This window comes from Trichosurus vulpecula, chromosome 2 (assembly GCF_011100635.1).
Source record: "Trichosurus vulpecula isolate mTriVul1 chromosome 2, mTriVul1.pri, whole genome shotgun sequence".
In the NCBI taxonomy this organism is placed as follows: domain Eukaryota; kingdom Metazoa; phylum Chordata; class Mammalia; order Diprotodontia; family Phalangeridae; genus Trichosurus; species Trichosurus vulpecula.
Window position 1 is genome coordinate 72,909,057 of NC_050574.1, and position 11,603 is coordinate 72,920,659.

Genomic DNA, 11,603 nt, shown 5'->3' on the forward strand with positions numbered 1-11,603 from the left:
GAACTTCAGACCTATTGTCAAATGACTAACCTAGCTAAGAGACATCACTATAAGACTCGTTGCAGGGGAATGAATATTTTGCCACAGCAACTCAAGATAGTGACGAGGGTTCCTAACCATTTGGGGGGTCATGGACCCCTTTGGCAGTCTGATGAATGCCATGGGCCCCTTCTCAGAATTGTGTATTTAAATGCATAAAATAAAATGTGGAAGGTTATAGAGGAAGTCAATTACATTGAAATACAATATCAAAATTTGAAGAACAAAAGTTTACAAATCTCAGGTTAAGAATGTCTGATCTATGAAATCTTAGAGAGGTCTTAATCTGCAACACAGGCCTTCTGACCCCAAGTCTGTTGCTTGTGACCTGTTCATTCACTCCAAAATGCCACCCCTGACTCCCCGATCTACGGCACCACTTGATGATTTTGTCACTCCTTTGGAAATCATCATGGAAACAACTTCATTACTCCTTCAGTGTCTCTGGTGAGTAGTTATGTTGCATTTGTATCAACTGACTCAGAGCTTTCTTTCTTGCATTTTGGTTTTCAAATAGCAGTTCAATCCTTGTAACACTATGATATGATGATTGTGCGGCATGCTGGAGGTGACTGCTTTTATAGGATAGCCAGGGATTCGGTTCCTAGGAATCCTAGGAATTTGTTCACATTCAGCATATTTACCTACTATTTACTGATATCAAAAGACACTTATGCTCATTGGCACCTTAGCCTTTGCCCTAGTCCCAGGAAGCACTACAGTGCATGCCCACCCTAAGAACTGCTCAGCTCTTCCCAAGACTGACTCGAGTGACCCACTGACCTCCCTGCCTCCCACCATAATCAATTAAAGCTAAGAGTGCCTTATTTATCTGTAATTATGACCATTAAAAGTAAGCAGAATAAGAATGCCCACACGGGTTTGTCCAATTTCTTTGGTGACTTATGGCTTCACTTAAGGATTCAAACAGATATTGTCATCCCTTCTGTCCACATGTCACTAACCCCATTCCAAATGGTCTTGGAGATGAGGGTCTGAATCAGCTTGCCCAGGGCTGGGATTCAAATCCAAGGCTTCTGACACCAAGTCAAGCATGCTTTTCATTGTTCCCTTTTTCTCTTTACTTTGACCCATACCAAGAACTGGCTGTCCTCCTGTTCTCCTACAGTGCTTCTGAATGGCACTGATTGGAGGTGCCTTTAGTTCTCAAAGGCTATGCAAGCAAGGTCCAGGCTCTGGCCAATCCTACTGGCAAGGACTTGATGAAAGACTGAAGGTCTGCCATCCCAGGGCCAGTCTAGCTCAGTCTGGACCAGAAAGGCTCATCAGGAAGGTGGTCAGTGGGTGATAAATGCTTTCATCCACAGAAACTCGGGAATCACACTCACTAAAGAGTTTGGGGCTGCCGTCAAGAGGGAATGCATACATCACCACCATCATGGCCCCTTGAAGTATCCATCTGAATCGTTAGACCTGTTAGTACCTTCGTTTGGAAGGTACTCTCTATGGTCTGTACCTCTTTTAATAGTTCATTTTAATAGTTCTTATGTCAAAATGAAATGCACAGAGAGCTCCAACTGTGTGGTACAATGGGGCTCTTATAATACTGATCTCCTTCAGAGAAGACTATAACAAATATAATAAGAAACTGCATAAGGACAGAGCAAAGACTTGTAGTCAGAGGCCCTAGGATATAGAGAGAATAAAGAAAAAAGTAGTTCATAAACGGGAGAACAGAATTCCGATAGCCGAGATATAAATAATGAAGGAAGACAAAATAAATAAACAGTCCTAGGAAAAAGGGCTCCACAAAGAATCTTATGTCACATGTGGGAGAGGGAAGGGCAGAAAGGGACATTTTGAACGGCACTCTTATTGAGAGAGAAAAAGGAAGGCTCAAAAGAGAGGTGAAATAAGTAACTAAAAGAAATGAAATGAATAAATATGTACAAACAAAAGGAAGATATAGGAGGAGCTGGAGAAGCAGGACGAGAAAGAGGAAGAGGAGAAGAAGAAAGAAGGAGAAGGAGAAAAAGGAGAAGAAAAAGGAAGAAGAGAAGAGAAAGAGAAGTTAAAGAAGAAATAATCCCGAGATCAAGTCCAGGCTTTGCCACTTACTTATTTATTTATAGAGCCTCTGACAAACTTAGTTTCCTCACCTGTAACAAGGGAATAATAACCCCAGTACCTATCATGCTGTTATGAAAGTGCTTTGCAAACCTTAAAGGGAGATGCCAAGGTCTGCCATGATGCTACATGGGCTGACAAAAATGAAATTAACAAAACAATGCTCCCGGCAGGAATGGGGAGAATTCAATCCCCCCGTCACCCTTGAACAACACATTCCTCCCCAGGTGGTCCTATTTTTTTATTCCATCATGCCTGATGGAAAAATAAAATGGGCGAGCCATTTCACGACTCAACAGCCTCACCGCAAGGGAGGAGGAAGTTTGCTGTCTAATTGAGACAGCGTTTCAAGGTACTATCAAAGAACCTGATGAGCCCCAGTGACCTTCTTTCTAAAGGGCTATGCTCAGTAAGTAAATAGTGCAGCTAGTTCAAGAGCCTATTTGATAAATACTTGTTCACTGACAAAGACTCTGAGAGAAACCTACAGTCTATGGTCCTTCTCCAAAAAGAGAAGAGGGGAGGGGAGGTGAGGGGAGGGAAGGCAAAATAATTAGTTGTCTCAATGAGTGTCTTTATACCTCCAAGATATGCATGCTTGTGCACTTTGATAAAGGAGGAATTCATTAGGAAATGCATATAATAATCTTGGTCAATGAATAATGGTCCTCAAAATTCTTAAGCTCCGTTGCTCCATTTTTTTTTATAAATTTCTTTATTTATTTTTAGTTTACCACGCACGGTTCTACATAGTTTTGAGTTCCAGTTTCGTTGCTCCATTTTTTGAAGTTCCTGGATGGTCAACTGTAGGATTGCATCAAACAAAGACGTAACAGACCTGCACCTTGTCTCAAAAGTCTTATGGTTGAACACCTTTATCTCTAATAATACAAGGCCCTTATGGGATCATAGATTTAGAACTGAAGGAGATCCTAGAGGTGATTGGCTCCTCTCATTTTACAAATGAGGAAACAAAGGCTAAGAAAGAAATGACTTGCCCAGAGCCATGTAAGTAACAAGGGGCAGAACCGAGATTTGAACCCCAGTCTTCTGACTCTGAATCTAACACTCTTTCCAATATACTCTCACTCCCTTCTCACTTGAAATTATTCACTCTTCAGAACCAAGTTCAATATGATGATTTTTTTTTGTTATTCAATCGTTTTCAATTACATCTGACTCTTTGTGAGCCCCATTTAGGGTTTTCTTGGGAAACATACTGGAGCAGTTTGCCATTTCCTTCTCCAGCTCATTTTACAGATGAGGAAACTGAGGCAAACAGGGTTAAGTGACTTGCCCAGGGACTCATGGCTAGTAGATCTTTGAGGGTGGATTTGAACTCAGGAAGATGAATCTTCCTGACTCTAAGTCTGGCACTCTATCCACTGTGCAACCTAGCTGCTCCCTTAATATGATGAATACTACTGTTACTTAATAATCTGTTCCTGGAACACGTTTTATAGAATATTTTAGAATTGCAAAGAATTGTATCCTATATTATCTTATTTGATCCTCATAATAGCCCTATGAGGTAGGGAGGGGAGGGAAAAGCAAAATAGGAATTATTATCTCCACTCGCAAATGAGGAACTGAGACTCAGGAAGAGCTTGGCATCTGATAACACCCTTCGATACTGGGTAAAGGATATGACCACTAGAGTAGATAGGAGATTCTTGGTGAAAAGATCAGGGAAGTGGAAAGGAGAGTCCCCTCATGGTTACTTAAGGAAATCGAGATTAAAGTGTGTGGGGCAATTAGAATCTCAGAATCACAGAATTTTCTAACTGAACATGACCTAAAACATGCAGTATTCAGACTAGAAGGAAAGTTATGTACTCGGGCAGAAGGAATATAATTCAAAGTTAGAAGAACTGGATTCAAATCCTGTCTCCAACTTAGGGTAAATCGCTTTCTTGTTCCAGCTCTCAGTTTCCTCCTCTATAAGAAAGAAGGGTTTAGAAATTATAGATAGGAAGGTAATGGAAAATCATGGCACCAAAAGAAATGAAAAAAAGGACAGGGAAGGCTTGTGTGAATTGATGCTGAGTGAAATGAGCAGAACACCAGGAAAATAATCTATTGAATTTTATAGAATAGAAAACTTTGTAAAGAAAAATCTCTTTGAAAGAATCTAGAATTCTGATCACTGCAGTGACAACTACAATTCCATGGTACCAATCATGAAGCGTGCTACCCATTTCCTTTCAAAGGTAACGGACAGGTAATAGATTCAAGGTGCAGAATGAGAAACACATTTTTGGACATAGCCAATGTGGGAATTTGGAATTTGTTTTGCCTGACTATGCATATTTGGGTTTTTTTGTTGTTTTGTTCGTTTTGGGGGGCAATCGGGGTTAAGTATGTATATTTGTTACAAGAGGTTTAATTTTCTTTTTTTTTGTTGGGGAACGGCAGGTGAGGGGGGGTGGAGCAATAGGATTGTGAAGGAGAAGAAGAAAAAAGAATCATTGAAGCATTTTTTAATGCACATCATAGACCCGAAAGAAACACAGACATCAGGATATCTTTGAAAGTTACATATTGAATGTATTATATACTATTATATATGTATAGTGTATAATATGCTATTATTAATATAAAGCATAACATATACTATTATATTTAAAGGAAACACAAGCATTACATAAAAGAGATTCACAGTTTCACACATAATCCTCTTCTTCTGTTCTACTTTGGAAATGCTAATTTTATTTGAAATTTGTTAAGTTCAACATTTAAAAAGTATATAAAAAATTAAGAAGAGAGGGTTGAACTATATGGCCTGGAAGATTCTTTCCAGTTCTAAAATCCTGTGTTAAGTCATCTAGTATAAACCTTTATTTGTCAGGCAAAGAAACTGAGGCACGGTGAGGGGAAGTGATGAAAACCAGTGGCCAAGCTGAAACTAGACCCCAGGCCTTCTGACTCTCTCTCCACTGTGATTTCCATTAGAGAATGCCGAAACATGACACAAAATGCCATATTATTTTTCTGCTTTATTATAACGTGTACAAACATAAACAAGCAGTTAGAATTTCATTTCTGCTTTTATCAATAAAAGGTGATCCATTTTATGAAATAATTTGAAGTGTGAGAAAGCAGCTGTAAGCATTTAGGACCGAAAGTGAAATAATATATGTTGTTTGATGGTTATTACTTTATAAAACTATAATAATTTATTAAGTTTAAAAAACTTTTTAAAGTGTTCTATTAAAAAATTAGCAAAGAACACCAATATAGTTATTATTTATATGAAAATTATTTAATTTCAATGCACAGATTTTACAGTGCATAGTTTCTCCCTTGGTCTTCATCAATCTTCATCCATTTATCCTCATTTACTTTTTCTGGAATATTCTCATATTTTAACTAAGCTTTCCATTACCTGGTCTCACATTCCGTTCTAAGGGACCCATTTTAGGAAGGACATTGACATATTACCCAACATACTCAGAAGATGGTGATGGGACAGAGGACCATACCACCTGAGCATCCAATGAAGGAACCTGTCCTGCTTAGGCTGAAGAGAAGTCTTAGGTTATAGTCTTCAAGTTTTTGAGGTGCCGTCATATGGAAGATAGTTTAGATTTTTCCAACTTGGTTGCAGAGGGCAGAATGAAAAGCAATGAATGGGAACTGTCAAGAGACGGATTTCAGTTTGATGTAAGGAAGCATTTCTAACAACTACAGTGGTTCATTCAGTGTGAAGGTCACCACTGGCCATGAGATTCAGCCAGGAGCACCACGATCCCTCCCAGCTCTGATTACTTTGGCTGTCTGTGGAGCTAATATTTGACTTTCCTGAAGTTGTGAGACCAGACCAGGTGATCTTTTGAGGCACTTCCAGCTCTAACATCTGGGCTTCCAGAATACTTTGTTCTTGAAAATTAAACACTGTAGCTAAGGCCAGGAGAGTGAAGAGAAGAGCAATTGTTCAAGCATTGTTGTAGAGGGACTAGAGGGGCTATGGGAAAACAAGTTCATTAATGCCCCATTGGTGCAGCTGTGAATTGGTCCAGCCATTCTACAAAGCAACTTGGAAAGTATGAACAAAAGGCTATTAAAGTGTGCACACCCTGTGAGCCAACAATACCACCACTGGGTTTATACCCCAAAGAGATCAAAGAAAGATGAATAGGGTCCATACATACAAAAAAGTATTTATAACAGCTCTTTATGTGTCAGCTGGCAAAGAATTGGAAACTGAAGGGGTGCCCACCAATTGGGGGATGGCTGAACAATTTATGGTATATGAATATGGTGGAACAGAATTGTACTATAAGAAATGATGAAGGGGATAGTTTCAGAAAAACTTGGGAAGATTTGTATGAACTGATGTAAAGTGAAGTGAGCAGAACCAGGAGGATGATCTACACAGTAACAATAATATAGATAATCAACTGTGAAAGACTCTGACCACAACTCCAGAGGACTCGTGGTGAAGCATTTCCCCACCCCACAGACAGAGAGCTGATGGACTCAGAGTGCAGACTGAAGCATGTTTTTTTTTTTAACATGACTACTGAGGGAATTTGTTTTGCTTGATTATTTGTGTTTATAACTGGGTTTATCTTACTTTCTCAATGGGAGGAAGAAGGAGGTTGGCAGACAGAATTTGGAGCTGAAAATAAAATAAAATTGGATTTTAAATAAGAATTATTGTGGAGGTAGGCTTGGCAAGACTTTGGCAAATGATTGTACAAAGAGGCAGAGTGAGAGAAAAGAAAGGTCAAGACTGAATTTAAGGCTGCAATCAAGCAATCTGAAATATAGCAATGGCACCCCCAGGAAGAAGGAGAGAGTTGGAGGGGAAATAGAATGTATTTTGCATTAGACATACTAAGTTGGAGATGCCTGTAAAATATCTAGGCAGAGATAATCAACTGAAAAGCATTTATTACATACCAGGCCCTGCACTGCCCTGCAAAGAGATACAAAGGCAAGTGAAATAGGCCCCGTCTTCAAGAAGCTTACATTCTAATGGGGGAGATAATATTCATATATATATATATATATATAGGAATATACAAAAAACATGCACAGCAAATGCAAGGTAACCTTGGGGTGAGGGAAGCATTAGTAAGCATCTGGATGTACTAGGAAAGGCCTCATGGAGAAGACGCAGGTTGAGCTGAGTCTTGAAGGAAATCAGAGATTCTGAGAGGCAGAGATGAGGAATGCCATTCCAGGCATGGGAGACAAGCGAAACCAAGGAAATGGAGTACTATGTGCAAAGAGCAGCAAAAAGACCATTTTCACTGGATTATAGAGCACATGGAGGGGTGTAATGTGTATTACGGCTGGAAACATAGGATGGTCCCTTACATTTCTTTAAATATAACCAAAGGGGTTTAAATCTGATCCTAGAGGAGATAGGGAGCCATTAAAGTCTACTGAGGAGTGATAAGGTTAGACCTGCACTTGAGGATAAACACTTTGGCAACTGTGTGGGAAATGGATTGGCATGGGGAAAGAGAAGAGGTAGGGATCCCAATTAAGGGATGATTGCAATAGTGCAGGCCAGAGGTGATGAAGAACTGAGCGTGGATAGGGACTGTGTGGGTGGAGAGAAGGGGACAGATGTGAGGGATGTTGTAGAAGTAGGAATGACAAGATTTGGCAGATGACAGAATATGTGAGGTGAAGGAGAGTGAAGAGCTGAGGATGATGCTGAGGTCGTAAACCTGACAGACTAGAAAGATGGCGGCATCCTTGACAGAAATAGGGGAGGTTAGAAAAGCAGTGAATTTGGAGCAAAGATAATGAGTTCTGTTTTGGACATGTGGAGATGCCTACAGGACCCCCAGTTGAAAATGATGATAGAGGACTAAGTTCAAATTAAAGACTAAGGCTGGATGTGTGTGTGTGTGTGTGTGTATGTATGTATATGTATATGTATATATGTATGTATGTATATGTATATATACACACACACATATATATATACATATCTATGTTATCTATAATTCAATCTATTTCTTTCTCAAGTTCAATATGTCCAAAACTTCTACTCACACTACAACTCCGAGTAGATGTATAGATATAGCTATATACACATACATATATACAAACACATATATTTGTTTATATTTATATAAAATATATAACATATGCATGTATAAATGTGTGAATCATCTGATTAGGTATGATAATTAAACCCATGAGTTTTAATGGATTTGATCATCCCATTAAAACTGAGGCATAATGAGACCTAATAAGGTTACCAAGCATGGGGGGGGGAAAGAGAAGAGGGCCAAGGAATAGAGACTTGGGGTATACTCATAATGATGATCAAGCAAAGGAGACTGAGAAGAAGTGACTGGACTAGTAGGAGGAGAATCAAGAGAGAGTAGTGTCATGAAAACCCCCTTGGACCAGAAGTGTAATCCATGTCTGTCCCCTAGTGGTCAAATTAAAATAGAACTTGTTAAGGAGAACAGCTAGAAACTAGGATGTTCTCCCCTAGGAAAGCTACAAAAAAAATTTATTCTTTCTGTAAAGAGAGCAGCCCCTCGTTGACAGTTTCTTTTATGTATCTGTTAATTAACCTAATACCTCAAGGCCAATCTTTCAGAATATGACCCAGAGAGGCCCCACAGACTTAAAATATTTATTTTAAAATTAAATGATTTTTAGAAGCTACAGTAAAAATTAATACAAACAATTATTCTTACTTAATAACTATTTATATTTACAGTGATTAATTTCAGTGTAATGATATAACATCTTTTCAGTTCCTTCCTCTACATTCCCATCTGGACTCTACCCATTCTTTTTCATTCACTTTTTCTTCATAGGATCAGATCATATTCAGAGCATACTCCATTATTATGGTTCTATGTTTTTGAATCTGCATTATTTCTTAAAGTTTTTCTTCCTAGATTTCTTTGCACTCTTCATGCTCATGCATCTTAACTGCTTCATGGTATACCTAATAACAGTTACAAAAATAAGTATGCTCTTTGTCCCAATAATTTCTTTGTTACGAATGTGCTCTATAAGTGTTATGAAATTACAAATGAGCCAAAAAGAGCTGTCTATTCAGAGATTTGTGTTATATATAAGTAAAAAAAAAACTGGAAATAACCCAAATGGTCAACACTAATAACAGTTAAATAGATCATGGTACATTGGTGTAATGGAACACTTCATAGATTTCTTTTTAAGTTTCTTTTTGTGGTTCTGTTTTCATATAGGGTTAAATATTCAAATGGTGATGAGCATGACTGATGGCATCTTTAGGCTGGTCATGTGGCAAGGATGAAGGGCGACAGGTGGACAGCTAGAGGGCTCCATGGCTATTCTCCTATGTCAGAAAGAAGTTGAAAAAGGCTTCTGGCATGTTGAGTGAAGCCCCTGTGGTGAACTTATAGCCCAGAACATGCATATCTATGAGATCACTTATCCATTTGGGCACTTGTGTAATGCCGTTACTGTTTCATTTTTTTTTAAAAACCCAACAACATTATATATGCTAAACAGATGATTGAAGTGTCTGCAGGAAGCTTCTTTGTCAAAGCCTGGAATTAAACTGAGTTTAAGAGGCAGAACTGTTGTGTAGTAAAGAGAGTTTTAATTGAGAGTCAGTAGACCTAAGACTTAGTTTTAGCTCTTCCACTGATGCCCTGACCTTGGCAAATTATTTACCCTTTCCATACTTAGGTTTCCTCCTGTGCAAAGATTAAGGGGTTGGTATGTGAAAGATTGTTCCAAAATCACTAAAATTACACAAAATGCACATCAAAACAACTTTGAACTTTTATGTCACACCCAGCAAATTTGCAAAGTTGACAAAAGATAGAAATAGGAAATAAGGAGCTAAGAAAAGGCAGGCACTCTATATGTATATGTATATTTTAAATACATTTTCATTGTTTTTTTAATATCATCTACATCTCCCACTATATATCACCCCTAATCCACTAAGCTTATAACAAAGAATACAAAAGAAAAAAGAAAAATTTTAGCAAAACGAACCAATTTATGTATTTGTTTTCAAATTCTGACATTATATACAGTGTTACATTACATTCATATACCATTATGTGTTTAGTTATTTACCCAGTTTATGGACACCCCCCCCCACCAGTTTCTATCACCTCAGAAAGAACTAAAAGTATTTTTGCATCTCTTTAGAGTTTGTTTTGCTCAGGACTAATCCCTCCCTTAACCTATCTTTCTGATTCTTTCTTCTTCTTTCTTCCTTTTCCCTCTTATTTCCCAGTTGAGTGAAATGTATTTTCCTGCTCAACTCTGTGTATTCTCCCTTCCTTTGAACAGTTTCGATGAGAGCGAGGTTTCACCCACTTCGGGGTTATGCTGGGGTCCAGCTTTAATCGACTTTCATAAACCCATTATTAAATTTTCTGTGTGAGCATTTACACTGCAGAAATCAGCAATCTCTACAAATCAGCACTTGATTTGTCGTTTTATTGATTGTCTAGACTCAAAGTGCTAGAGAAAATGTTAATAAAATTTAAAAGTGTAGGTACATACTTGAACAACCCTGTCCCCAGTCCAACTGACCATTTAACAGCACACTCCTGTACACAGCTCTGTAAAGATGACTCGAACACAGCAGGAGTGCAGTAGAATGCTCCAGGAATGCAGTCATCATTAGACTGGAGGCTAACAATAACAGCAATAATAATAAGCATGTATATAGCTCTTTAAGGTTTCCATTATCTCGTTTGAGTCTAACAAGCTCCCTACCGCATCCCTTCGTTTTTGCAGAAACTTCTACTTCTGAGCCCCAATTATATGAGAAGATTTTACCAAACCACTTCCTTTCCTCCCCCAGTGTATTTATTACCTTCCCTTCCTTTTCCATTCTTTTTTTAAAGAACATCAAAATGCAGCAGAACCACTTCCTGGCCTTCTGTTTAATCAGACTCCCTCTGTGACCCCTGATAATGATAAGGTTCAGAGGGGACACATGGATCATCCCCCCATATTAGAATGTAAGCAGCTTATCCTTGCTTAATCCTTTATGATTATTTGTTCATGTTTATCTTTTTATGTTTCTCTTAATTCCTGTATTTGTAATTCAAAGTTTCTATGTAGCTCTGGTCTTTTCATCAGGAAGTCCTCTATTTCATTAAAAATTCATATTTTCCCCTGCAGGATTTCACTCAGTTTTTCTGGGTATGCTATTTTTAGTTGCAAGGCCATATCCTTTGACTTCTAGTATATCATATTCCAAGTTCTCTCCACCCCATTTGGGGTGTTCTTGGCAAAGATATTGGAGTGGTTTGCCATTTCCTTCTGCAGCTCATTTTACAGATGAGGAAACTGAGACAAACAGGATTAAGTGACTTGTCCAGGATCACACAGCTAGAAAATGTCTGAGGAGAGATTAGAACTCAGGTCTTTCTGCCCCCAGGCCAGGCGCTCTATCCACTGCACCACCTAGCTACCTATATAGTGGTGTTGAAGGAGAAATGAACCCCAGGGATGTAGGAATCCCAAGCCAAAGT